The sequence below is a fragment of the Ciona robusta genome, chromosome 12 (assembly GCF_009617815.1).
Source record: "Ciona robusta chromosome 12, ASM961781v2".
Taxonomy (NCBI): Eukaryota; Metazoa; Chordata; class Ascidiacea; order Phlebobranchia; family Cionidae; genus Ciona; species Ciona robusta.
In genome coordinates, this window is record NC_143246.1 from 7,288,119 (window position 1) to 7,302,017 (window position 13,899).

At 38.1% G+C, this 13,899-nt stretch overlaps 1 long non-coding RNA gene across 1 annotated transcript; it reads right to left on the reverse strand.

Annotated features, from left to right (window-relative positions):
* Positions 1–734: 734 nt before the first annotated feature.
* LOC149727358 (uncharacterized) lies at positions 735–13,843 on the reverse strand. Its single transcript, XR_016386229.1, has 3 exons — positions 5,286–13,843; positions 4,938–5,067; positions 735–4,291 (listed from the first exon to the last, which is right to left on the reverse strand). It is a non-coding gene; the product is annotated as an uncharacterized LOC149727358 (long non-coding RNA).
* Between the last annotated feature and the right edge of the window lie 56 nt (positions 13,844–13,899).

Consider the following 13,899-nt stretch of genomic DNA (forward strand, 5'->3'; position numbering starts at 1 on the left):
ACGTCCTCGCATGCCGGGGCAACGACAGTAATTATTATTCGGTATTACATTAGTTGTGTTGTGTTGTACTACCAACCACACTTTTACTTGCATGACACTTTCCGTCCAGTAGTTTTTACCCTTTAATAATGTATTTTAACGACTGTCGTTTTGTTGTTAGTTTCTTTCTCATCGCTTATTTCATTTGATCTTGGCTATCGTGTTTGAAAAGATAAATAATATTTAAGTTACTTGTTTAGATTATTGATATTACTCAGATAAGTAAAGCTAATGCTATTTAGTCGTTCATAGTTTTATCTTTGCTTAAACTAAGATTACTCAACCCAGGTGTGACGTCACAATACATACACAGACAACACAATAGACGTTTCCACTTTTACAAATTCTAAAACTCGCCGCGATTTCTAAAGCGCTTTTATCGCGACACCTGGCGCAAGAATTTACATCCGTTATTACGTCACAATTACCGGTCAATTATTTTCCGAATTCTGAATCCCTAAAAAGTCGAAGGTTAATTAAAAAATAAATTAAAAATTAAACTCGTGATATTTAAGCTGTTGTGACGTAACAGAAGCGGTTATGACGTGTATTTGAACGCGGTCGCGCGAAACCGCGAATTAATGATTTTACTTTGTGTTACGGCAAGGTGTAATTGTGTTCGTTTCAACAAAGTTCTTCTATATCCCAATACCACACATGGTGAAATCCGAAATGAGACCAGACTTCCGAAAGTGTGTTTCCGTTTCCGAAGTTATCCGAAAACAGCCGAAGTTTGTTGTAACTTTCCCTTCCTGATTACTCCACGCTTATTTGTTTTTGCGCAAGCTGAATCTGCTGTTGTGGTACATGAACATTTAAACGCGTGTGTACTATGGCATTGCATATATTTATAAGATCAATATTTTAGCATCCTGTCTATGTGTCTGCCCTTTAAAACATAATTGTGTTATCTTAGCGGTAGCATATATATTAAAGCTTGAACAAATGTAACTTATTTATCCTCGCATGGCGGGGCAACGACAATCGTTATAACACGGGTGTTCTGGTTCCGGACCATTCGTGATCGCTTACGAATTACCACGTATGTAACTTTAAAAATTCTTGTCCTTTAAGTCCTTACGGTCGTGGTTGTTAATGCGGAGAACAATCCAAACAAAAGTTTGAATTACCTCGTGTTGGTGCTCGGGTAATGAGATGGTGTTGGTACTGGCCGCCACGTTCAAAGTGGGGGTTGTTTTATTTTAGACGTTTAATGAGCTGCTTCAAAATAAAGGGAAGCGAATTCCAAAGTTGAGAAATAGAGGTTTGTGGAGTATGCGAATTCTTTTGAGTTTTCCAAGGACGAATATTCGCTTAAGATAATTTTTATACTATTTGTTTTTGATTAAACCTTTCGTGAAAACTATGTTCTAAAAAGTTGATGTAACAACAACAAAACGACAGTGGTTAAACATGCTATGAGTAAAAACTAGTTTTTAAAAATTATCAATTACAAAACGTAGTAACTGCTAAAATTAAATCTGCACAAAAACAAAACTAAAACATGAAGTTTGAAGTTTTAACGCAGCTTCATATATACCGTATATCCAGCAGCACACAGGGTTAAACGGATATTGCGACACAATACACCAGGTGTGAATATCAATTACTCAAACCCACATTTTTGTGGTTACAGGTTTATATTAGGACAAAATAAATGGATTTAATTACCAAGCGCTAAAGAAATCAAAGACTTTAAAGATCTCGCTGGAAATCCGCCAAAGCTTGTCGTGCTAAACGTAACTTGATCCTGATGCAACAATTAGAGTCGTATTTATAGCTTAGGAGAAGATTTCGGGGATCGGGAATTTTAATTGGTCTTGGCCGGGATAGAAGTCGCGAGGTCCCGCAGAATATTTTTCTTTCCCGGGGTCGTTTCGGTTTACCAAGTATGTAAGCACAGCGTGCGCTGGGGTTGTGTTTATTTGGTTTGCTACTCGAAGCAAAGCGGATATCTAGACACGCTATGCCGCGAGATAAAAGAACCCAGAATATCTGGCCCACCGCCCCCCGCGCGTGCCGATTGAAGCCTCTGTGACGTCACAGTACCCAACATTCGGAAACTTACACGAAAGAAAGTTGAATAAAAATTTTCAAATTTTTTCGCTATTTCATCGACAATTCGCGTCGATTGATGTGACGTCATGCGAAACGTCATCGCCACGGACCATTTAAATAGCTTCATTCTGATGGAAATTGTTCTATTATGATGTAAGGTTATTAAAATGTGTTTGATGATTTCGCATTACGTAATAAACTTACCTATTACGTCATAATATCGTTTATCTGACTTGATATTTTTCCATTCTTTACTTTAGGAATGTAATTGTAATCTATATATAACTGGTATTTAATCTTAAAATATAAGCGTTAGTGGATTCGTCAGAGTATTTGATCAACTGTGGCCTAAATCTTACGTCCCACGGTGTGTATCCATGCAGGACCCACCCAAATATAGAATACACCCCTCATTTGACGTGTTTCGAAATAGCGATGCCCACAATACTGAGTGGACCCGAAATTATGGGATAATGCTATAAAACATAGATGGGCGTTTAAAAGATAAATGCAACATTTTATTCCTACGTGGCGGAGCAACACTTTTTCTCATTCTGCGTTATAATTATTTTAACATAAAATTGTTTTAAATTCGAGTTTACGATAATTTTTGGGATAGACAACTCGTTTCCTGCCAATAGCAGAACATCCATTGTTTAAACTTCGATATTAAATTGTTCAATTGTGTGTTTGCATTCTAGTAATTTGAAACTACGCAACAATAACATTGACCGCTCGTTTGAACGCAAGCGGGGCGTGTAAGTGTTCGCTTCCAGTAGGGGGTGTTGTTATTACATGGCTTGTTGGGGTGAATGGATGTTACAAGTCTCAGGAAGTCGGCCAGCCCATGGCACGAGTTATGTTCGGCCTTGTGTTGGTTTACGAGCAAGCAGTTTCCATTTTACGACCGAATTAAACAAACTGGCTACATCTGGTGTATATGGGGTCTATAAGTTAATATGGCTGGAAACTAAAGCCAGGATCTCGGACAAAACCACGTTTTAGTAACTTGGAAAAATGTTTTGGAAGTTAGAGCCGAGATATTGGATGCTAAACTCATGTTGAGCAGATGTTTCAAACTATGTTGATTATCAATGCTGAAGAAGACTAGATTATAGATGAGGTTATACGACATGTTCTGTAAAATTGAGCGTTATATTAACTTAAAACTTATGTTAAACGGATGTTTCGAATAAAAGTATGATGTTCCTAAAAACACTAGCACAATTGCTTATATACCTTTATTTTACCAAAATTATCTCAAAGCAAAAACTCGCACACACAAAAGTTTGCGAATCCAAGTCATTGAATTGAACACAAACCGCAGGGCAAAGGAAACGCAAACTTCAATCTTAAGAATCCCTGGTACCTATATTGACACAGGCGGTTTCCCTTTTAATTTGCGCCGTTCTATAAAAACTTTAATGGAGAGAATTTTAAGCATCCGTGGCTTGATGGTGCTCGTGTTCTCTATAATTATAACACGTCCAGCTAGTATGAGAGCGGCATGGCCAGAGGCTCATATCGATTTAAGATTACGCTTATCACTTGTAACCTGGTTTACAAAACACCCAACACCCCGCATAAGAAACATATCTATACAAACCTAATCTAGAACACGCTTTGATAAGAATAATACGTCTTATCTAATATTAATGGTACTTATATACTACATCGCACATTTTCGTTCATTTTACCAATTTCCGGCGTTCGCTAACATCATAGTCTTACTCTAACCGCTTACTATTTAACCTTAAAGTCGAATAACTCGGTCCTGCCGCTCTACACTTACTAATACACGCTTTTTGCTTAAAATCAACAGAAAACCCACTTTCGGTAAACAGTAGCAGTCACCCACATAAACCACTACTGACTGTCCGCAAACAAACCATTGGTCACTACTATTGGTTGGTTTATTAATTATCATTTCCTGGGCAGAGCTTTTGTATACCGAACGTGCCGCGAGCTTCACAAAGCAGGAATTACTTATTGTTTGAGCAGCTTCGTCGTGTTTGCTGCTCCTTGCTTGGATGATTAAACACGTCTTACAATACACAGCCGTTGCTTCTGATACGACCTTATACATCAGCTAAATCCAATAACATCCGATACGCCACTAATTAGCCTCCGGCGCGAGAAATAACACTCACATTATAACTCATGTGAAGTATGCCTGTATAAGACGAAGCTTTACCTAAAAAATCGACAATTTTAACCCAAAACAACATCATACATGATATATCCACCATTACCACACCGGGTGCCAACTAAAGCATCATCATATATGCAGCAACATACCAGCATCAGATGCCTCGAGTAGTTACCGATTTCACACAAGTGACCACCCCATCACATAATGGCGCAGGTGTCCTAGCTTTTGATGTTACGCCACAATCGCAGGTGTTACCTCGCCCCCTCTATTAGGAGGTTACCATGCGCGAATAATCTCATCTATCACGTCACAGACGGCCTACCGTTCACCAAACCAAATGCATTTAGATCCCATTTGATAATATTCATACGCCTCTACAAGTTTACTCATAAAATCCCATATTACCTAATCGTGTTTTAAACAATTACCAACGCTGTTTTAGAGTCGTGAGGATACGGTTATATAAATCTGTAAATATTCTTTGTATTGCCAAATAGAACGATAAGAGAATGAAAAATGTCTCATCTTATTTTGACCTTTATACTAAAAGAAAATACTGGAAATATTTTTATAACAACAGTCGTTAGAACAAACACGCATCTATAAATCGCGATTCAATGCATTTACAAACTAGCATTGTCGAAAGTAGAAACATAACAATAGGATTCTAGATTCTCCTCATACTTACTGTTCTAGTATAACTGATAGTTGAACTGTGACGTAACAAGTAGGATTATGACCGGATAACTTGAGGCAGAAAGTAATCCCTGCAGCGCGGCGTGCGCGAAATGTAACAGAATCAACAAAACCTAAACTTCCTGCAATTTAAAAAAAAATTATTCTAAAATATTTACCATGACGTCACAATAAGGTTTCTTATATTTTCTAGAATCCCTTTTTGCGGCAGACATACGTCATAATAGGGAAGCGCATACAATGTAAACATATGATTGTTATCCATCGAGAATACTTGGATAAGATCTCTGGCTGGAATCGAAGTTCTAATGTTTATTTCGACCGAGAAAATCGGATTTACCTTTTACATACACCTGGCTTGCTTGATGCGACTTCATTAATCACTTGCTCTCTTGTTTTAGACCGCCCGTTAAGCGACAACAAACAAGAAATTCATTTAAAATTGCTCATATATTTGTAATGTTGAAATAACGCTTGAAACATTGGACGAACAGTGTCTCCATATGTCAGACCAAACTTTGGTACAAAAACTAACTTTTTTTTAAGAAAAGCATTTTTACGTGTTGAGTTATAGTAGCAACAGCAGTAAAACAATCACTAATTACTTGGAAAGTTGCAACTAACGGTAAATACGAGCACTTTATGCTACGCTGTATACGGTTATGTTATTTGTGTTGAAACCGAAAGGTTTAATACACGGGTGTTGCACACCATACGTGGTGGCTATTACACCTTATGCTCACTGTCGAGTTTTATAAAAATCTAATCATTTTGCGCCCAAAAACTACCAACATTGTACTATTGCATTAACTGAACTTTCACATTAAACGTATATTTGTTGTAAATATTGAAAATTTACATGGCGGCTCTTAACTACGGTACCTCCCCATAACATCATAATGAAATATTTTTTTTTAAATTCTTCGCTGCATAAAATAAAAGTTGTTTCGATGCTAACGCGACATTCGCGGCGCATCGCTGTTGTACAACCACCTGACAATCCTTTAATTCTCGATGTCTGACTCGAATGTTTCGCCGCGATAGCTGGTTTCAGCATAAGAAGTGAGATCGCCTTTTTCGCTTTTTTCGCGGCGTACGCGACTACGCGATCCTGACAAACAAAAGTGTCCGCCGAGATTTTGCATCGAAGTGAAAAGAGGCCTCGGACAATGGATGCCTGATGACGTAACAATGAACGATTTATTGACGAATTAGCGACGTCACACAAGCGTCCGCGATATTCTACTGTGACGTCATAAGCAATGCTACCAACATCGCTGCTAAGCGGTGGAAGCTATTTCTTTATGACGTGTCGCTCCAACCGCGTCGGCGTCGTTTTATCTCACCACAACCGCGATTAATCGATTCAACAATCGAGTTTTTATTGTTCGCCATTGTGACGACAAGACATGTGATCGAGAACCGCGATGCACCAGCGACGTTTCCGAATTCTAGAACTAAATCAGAAAATAACAAAAAAGAATTCTAGAATTCTTGATCTGTAAAACAATAAATTGGGAAAACCCCGGATTCGAGAAAGACGGACGACCTATTTTGTGAAAAGATAAAAAACTCAAATCGTCGATATCGCGTATGGTCGGTGCGTGACACTTGTATCTGTGATGTCACAATCGTTTCGCGATATATCGCTAATTAGGTCGCAAACAATGGACTGTAGTATGACGTAACAACACATGACATCGAGAACCAGATCAACATATGCTACCATGACGTCATAGTGATGTTTATTTGTAATAATTCCATCCATATGTTACGTCATAATGATGATTATGACGTTATATTGCGTGACAATGCTGGGTGACCCGGATCCCGCGATCGAATCGTTACATCCGGGACTTTTAAGCTGCCGGGTTCGAATCCCGTTGGGTGTAGTTAACCGTGACCGGATTATAAATCCTCTGTTCTACAACAAACGATATCCGGTCGAATAATCGAAGATTCGAGAACTTCATTCGCGATCGGCGTGCGCGAATTCGTGACGATATTTTTATTGTGACGTTATAATAATTATTAACGTAGAGACATGTAGTCTGTGATGTAACAATCAAGTTTATTTCATAACAATCGACCACATTACGTGACCTGTACGTAACAATGGCTATTCTTGAACTTCTTATTTTAGCGAAGACGCTCAAAAAGCGTTTGAACGACAATGTCGCGTTTTATTATGACGTAACAGACGATGATTGATTTAAGCATTGTTAAAGATTTTTAAACAATCAAGATGTTTCAGAATATGTGTGGTCCGTATTATGACGTCATAAACGTATATTCAATGCATCGACGCGTGCCATTGTTAAATATATTTATCACAATCATTATTGTCTGTCATTATTACGTCACAACAAGTAGAAGTTTGAACCGAGACGTCACGCTTCAATGACTATGTATGTAAAACTGTGACGTAACAATTGTAATTTATTTGAGAAATTTTCAAACAATAAAAATGCAAAAGTTCAAATTGAATTCTAAAATATTTAACTTTGACTGTGACGTAAAAATAGATCATTGTTTAACTACGTCACCAAGGTAACGCTCAAAACGGAAGTACGACGCGAATGTCAATTTATTCTTGAAAAGTTAATTGTTTCGTCATTTAGCTTGGCTATTTAAACGCGCTTGTTACGTCATAAGTCTTTGTTTGAACACCTGTAGTTGTAGAACGTCGCTTATTGTTCAAAATAATGATGTTTATTCGAGATATTATATAGTTCGACAATTGCCTCAAATTCGAACTTGTGTCGTTTTCCCACGGCCTCAAGTTCGCATCGTAAAAGGTTTGCAAATCTAGATCTATCAGCTGGTGTGACGTCACATAACGTAGCTGTCAATCACGTGGGTGGGCCAGCTAGGTCACGTGCCACAGGTGTAGTTTACTGTCACGTAACAATTGCCATAGTTCGTTAAAACGGATCTCGTATGACGTGTGGTAGTTGGGCACGCATTTATATTCTACTTAAATGGGTGAGGTCTTTGTTAAAGTGATGTGGGTTCAAGCCAGAGTTGGCCAGAAACCTAACATTCTATACTCACATTCTATTATATATGGGTGAGGTCGTACAGTGAGGCACAATTTAGGTCAGAGTTGGTCATAACACTAACACCCAGACTACTTATGTATATGTATATGCATAAATGTGAAGTAACTTATTTATCCTCGCGTGGCAGGACAATGACAGTGTCCCATTACGTGTCAATAAGACACCTGTCTTTTGCAAAGGTTAACTATGCAATGACATGAGTGTCCCATTCTCTTATACGTGCCCATCTATTAAAGCTGTGCTCTCTTGTTTGGGAATTGTTGGTTAGCGAAATCCAACCCCTCATTAAACCCAGGTGTCATCTATTCTCACACAACAGAAACATGCGGCTACCGTTGCCCCAATAACATCAAATTACGTCACAACCTGACCTCAATTTGAACTTCGCAACATTTGGGTAACTTGTGTAAATTCGGATGTATCGGTTTCAGGGGTAATGGGTTCGATTCCGACCCACGGAATGTAATTCATGTCAGTAGAATAGAGTGTTTAACGACTGTTGTCACAAAGATATAGTAGTTTAGGGTAAGATGGTCTAAAACTTTATTCTTTTTTATGGTCTCTTTTGATAGTGGACAAAGAATTTTACGGAGCTATGTAACCGCAGCCCGCAATTCGAAAAGAGCCTTGTTAAATGTTAAAAACACGATTAGGAAATACGGAATGATATGTGCTAACGTTATCCATCTTATACCCCGCTGTATACTATACATTGCATTTATAGCCACCCACTGTCACATTCCCGTTTTTTAGTTGTGTTTTATACGTTGGTAGTTATCGTATTCAAAACAACATATATGATATAGGCTTATAATGTTGTTGCCTATTTATCCATAGCGTGTCATAACGTCCATTATTGTCGGTATGTTTATGCTGAACAGTCGCAAAGATATTGCAAAGCATAACATGTTGCGTATATATGCTGGTGTAGAGTCATTTGACATTAAAATCATATTAATCCTACATCATGTATATTGCGCCCCAGAGAAACACTAAATCCAATTATAACATTTTTATCCCGACACACACAATGCGAGATTCATTTTTCTCACAAGTAACGGTTCCGGTGTCTCCCCCATAAAACGATCAAGTCATCCCCTGTAGCTTAATCCCGAACCCCTCAAACCTCTGGCTTCCATTATACACATATTTGTCTGGATTCCTAATTGGATTTCGAAACTCCATTCATTTGAAGGGAATTCAAAAACGCTTTGATCATTTTGCTGGAGCTTTTTTTGTGACGGAAAATGTGACGACGAGCCATAGTATTGTGCATTTTGTTAGGGAAAACGAGCGTATCAATCTAATTAATTTATCCTCGCATGGCGGGGCAGTAATATGAGTTATAATACGGGTGTATACTTCAAATTGGTCAGGTCGAAATTTGGCAACATGACAGCGAGCATGAGGTGTATGAAGCCACCATGCTAGTCTGGAACACCCGTTTAATAAACCCTTTAGTTTCCCAACAAATTACTTAACAAAAAAAACAACGCAAATATCATACCAATATAAGCCAAATTAACAAGTGCTATTATAGCGCAATGTGGTAATATTAACCTTCACTAATAGCTAAGTGGGTTCGAATCCCGCCTCAGTGAGTTACTTCACGCCGCTGTGACTTTGTAAGGCGTGAAAATATCATTAGTTACCGCCAACATTGCCCTCATCCGTTTACACGCATAGCAGGGAACATTTTAATGACGTTTTAAACCAGAACTGAAAGCCGTCTTATAAGCAATGAGTTTGATTGAAGTAAGGGAAATCCACGGGCGGTAAAATGGCGAGAACTTTTCAAATATGGTCGAAATTTCAACATAAGCGCTTGTAACTGAACTGAAGTTGTTTTTCGCTTTTCCCCAAAAAATTCTTCCTAACTTTCTTTTCTTTATTCCTAAACGCAAGTCTGGAATCGGTTAGGTACTGGTATTTAGTTTTGCCCAAATTACTATTTTTACACTAAGTAGTTCCGTACTCTCTTCTATATATGGGTGAGAGGTCCTATACAACAGAGCACGCTATGGGACTTGGGACTTAGGCCAGAGTTGCCCGATTACCAACAAAGAAAATTACGAAAGCCATACATATCTGTTTACCTGGCTTAATATTAAAACACGCAACAAAATAATTTATTCCATTCAAAAAATCTAAACTGACATGTTCCCCTGATTGGATAAACACCTGAGAAAAACTTTCTCGATAATTGTAACCTTGATGTTCTTAGCTATATATACCCACGTTTGTAAATAAAAACCTAGCACTTTAGATGCCGCACAGACAAACACAAAAGTGTCAAATTCATTAAATTAAAATATCAGATAAAAATTTCCAAAACCGAAACACTTTCTCTTACCTTGCGAAAACTTTATAATTTCGATTAAAAAAGCCTCAGAGGTTTCTTCTAGAACTCAATTTACGGGACGGCAACTAAATATTTTAGGTTAAGCCTTTCGGAAAAGTCGTTGGTGCTGCAGACAATATATTGAATGTCATAAAGTTCGATCTTATCTCACTTTGCACCTGGGACGCTTATAACCTTCGGATGTTTTGATAGCTTAACTTTCGCTAGCCAACTTTTATCGCGTTTTAGATCTAAACACGACGCAGACGACGATACTTACTTCAATACGATGCGCCATCGAAATAGAAATTTCCGAATTCGCGACCTTTTAATACATTTTCGCTCTATGCGAAATTATATTATCCTTAAATCCGTAAAGCCCTGAAATTGCTACGTGTTCCCAAATTACCGGTAGCCGGGACCACCCTGTGTGATTCGTCACAACTGTTTGTTTAATTTACTTTGACTTTAATATGATAATGACGTAACAAAATGTCGTATTCGGTAACAAGCATCAGATAAGAGTCAACAGTTACGTCACGACACTTCGTTGTTACGACACAACAACTGAGTTTCCAGTATTTACAGACAAACAGGTTATTTTCTCGATAGAAAACGTTGAATATTAAACACGCTTTTCTACTAAAACTACTCAATACCTTTACAACAAAAATACTACTAAAGAACACGTTCATAACCAGTTGGAGTAACGTTTTTGACAAAGATGGAAATTTTAAATCTTGGGACGACATTCGTTATAACACGCAAGGATAACACGCGTTCTTTTCCAGGCTGGGGCCTGGGATTTACGCCAGAGTTGCTCCATAACATTCAAATAAAACCTTAATGGTACGAATACAAGTACGAACAGCTTTGTTCAATTTATAATATGCGGGGCAACAACAGTTTTTATAAATACATGTCATACATTGTGGATACAGTTTTATGATTCTTTAAATGTTCTTTGTTTACTACTAAAAAGAAAATACAATGAAAAGGTGTCCCATCTCCCCCCACCCTACTATACATTAGTTAGACTTACCTTTTATATTTGTAGATCCAAAATTATTACGTCGTCAAACATCTGATTCAACCAATATGACGTCACAAACATTAAAGCAACGTCACAAGCAAGTCAAAATCTTCCCAACACTCATAAAAGGTGAGAAAACTCGAATAACGTACTCTAACCCCCCACCCACAAGACGCTGATATTTAGTTCCATAATTTGGCCTTGAATTATGTTTTATAGCGGCGCCATAGCGACATAGATATCTTATATATTCTCATCAATCTTCTTGGTTTCTAGAATTTCCATAAATCGTTGTCTCCTCGAAGCACTCTCACACTTTCGCGCTAAAACGCGATCGCTTTGTCTCCAGCTAATTAAGCGACATTCTAGTGTACTTAACTAGCGGTTTGTGACGTCACAATCGGAAACAGAAGACAGGCTTCGCGTGATAATATACTGGAATAGGTGTCGCGTAATGAACGCTTTTCGCCGTGAACCCATTATTAGAGGATAATCGAAATTCTTACTTTCCGAATTCGAACGAATTGAATCGTCTTCTTTATTCCGTCATAATAAACGCGAAAACCCGCGAAACGAACACAAGATATTTTTTGCCCAAACTTTTCATTATCGACCCCAAATCGCGCGGTTGGATGTTATACAGCATTGTTATTCTATTTATACCAAACAACCAGCTGGGTAGCGGCCTCCAACCGCCAACACCTTTCAAAACAAAGCAATAAACCGACGTTAGGTTGTAACTTTGCTTTTACGAGCCTTTCCCCGAGTATTGAAACGTCGACTCCCAGTTTTAACGGAAACCGAAACGAAAAAGGGAATTTGGATAATTTCTCTTCGTTTTGTTTAAAAATTTTACCTAATTCTGATTGGTTGGTAGTTTATAATGACGTCACAGTATCCAATAGTTATTTGGTTGAGTCCTAATTGAGTTATTTATCTCGTTTGTTTTCACAAACAGCAATATTACGACATAATACATATTAGACCGGGGTAAGATGGTTAATAATATTTACAAAATTATAAAACCGTCTCTTCACACCTCTAAAAGTGGGTTGTTAGTTGTTCAAAACATGATTGGGAAAACATATTTTGTGCTAACGGTGTTCATCTTACTAAATTCCAACGTTGTAGCGTCATAATCATATACTAGAACAATCATTAATGATTGTGACGTAGTAATCGATAAACAATCGAATCATTCTTAACATGATACACGAGCTTCGCGACGTTTAAAAACAAATCCAAATATTTCAAACTAGCTTCGGATATTTGGTTAAGATAAACCAATGTCGTGGTTTATTTTAACTTGTCGTTGAAATTGACAAGACAGATTTGTCAAAGTGAGAAATCTCGCCCTAGCATGCCTCGTCTACAAACTGTGATGTTTCAAACACTTTCAACTTTTCACACATTAAACGTAGTTTTAACTAAAACTTAAACTAAAGTTCGACCTCGCGATTAAGAAAACCTCCTTCCCATAACACAACTTCATTATTCGCGTCCTACATCAATAAATAACAGATTCTTGCGCTTAAAACTTAATTCATCATGCTGTACTTGATTTCACGCACCTTCCTAACGTAGCAGCGCACAGAGTTAGAACACCTGTGACTTACAGCGGCTTTTCACCGAGACTCAGCGCCACAGTAATTACAAGGTAAAGCAAACTCGTTAAAAGCTCGCTACGAGATATAATAACCGAATTGTCAATAAGTGATATGTTTGCCTGTATGGCTCACTATAACATACGCTGCATAGGCAAGGTTAAAATAGCAAACCAGCTGTGTACACCTAGGTGTTAGAAGCTCCTTTACCTCCACAAACAGAGACGGCTCTCGAGTTCGATTAATGTTTAATACCCCGATTACATGCATTAACTGTTGCATATATTTGCCGACCACATCCGTGGGAAAGCCGTATCCTCCTATACACCTGTGGCGTAACTTCTTGGCCGGAATTTTGTATTTTTTACGATCGGTGGATTCCGTGACGTCATTCCTTGCGTGACGTCACATTTACGTCATACTAAATATAGGTATTGAGTTCACAGCACCATTCGTGCATGTGGAATGCTTGATATTGCGTGAAAGGGTTAAAGTTCGGGACAAACAAAAATAAAAACACGTCGCACCTGTTATTTTGGGTGAGATTTTCACCTGTGCTACTTCTGCTTATGCGGCGCGTAATTTTGCAGCCCAACCCATGCCGTACTTTCATTAATACCAAATTATCATTTCTCCCCGTCAGTCAAGTGTGAGGCCAGTTATTTGCGCAGTAAGCGCCAATTGCCGAAAGCACCAACGCTGATATTTTGTCGAAACAACTGTTATATTCCAACCAATACGGATCTTACAGCCAATAATTTTGTCACCCGTTCTGACAACATCGTCACGCTTATATGAACACCTGGGCGAGAACTTGTTTTAGAAATATTTCGGAAATTTTGTGTAAATGCGGTTTCTATAAATGAATGAATGAATGTAACTTACTTATCCTCGCATGCTGGCAATTTTAAGTT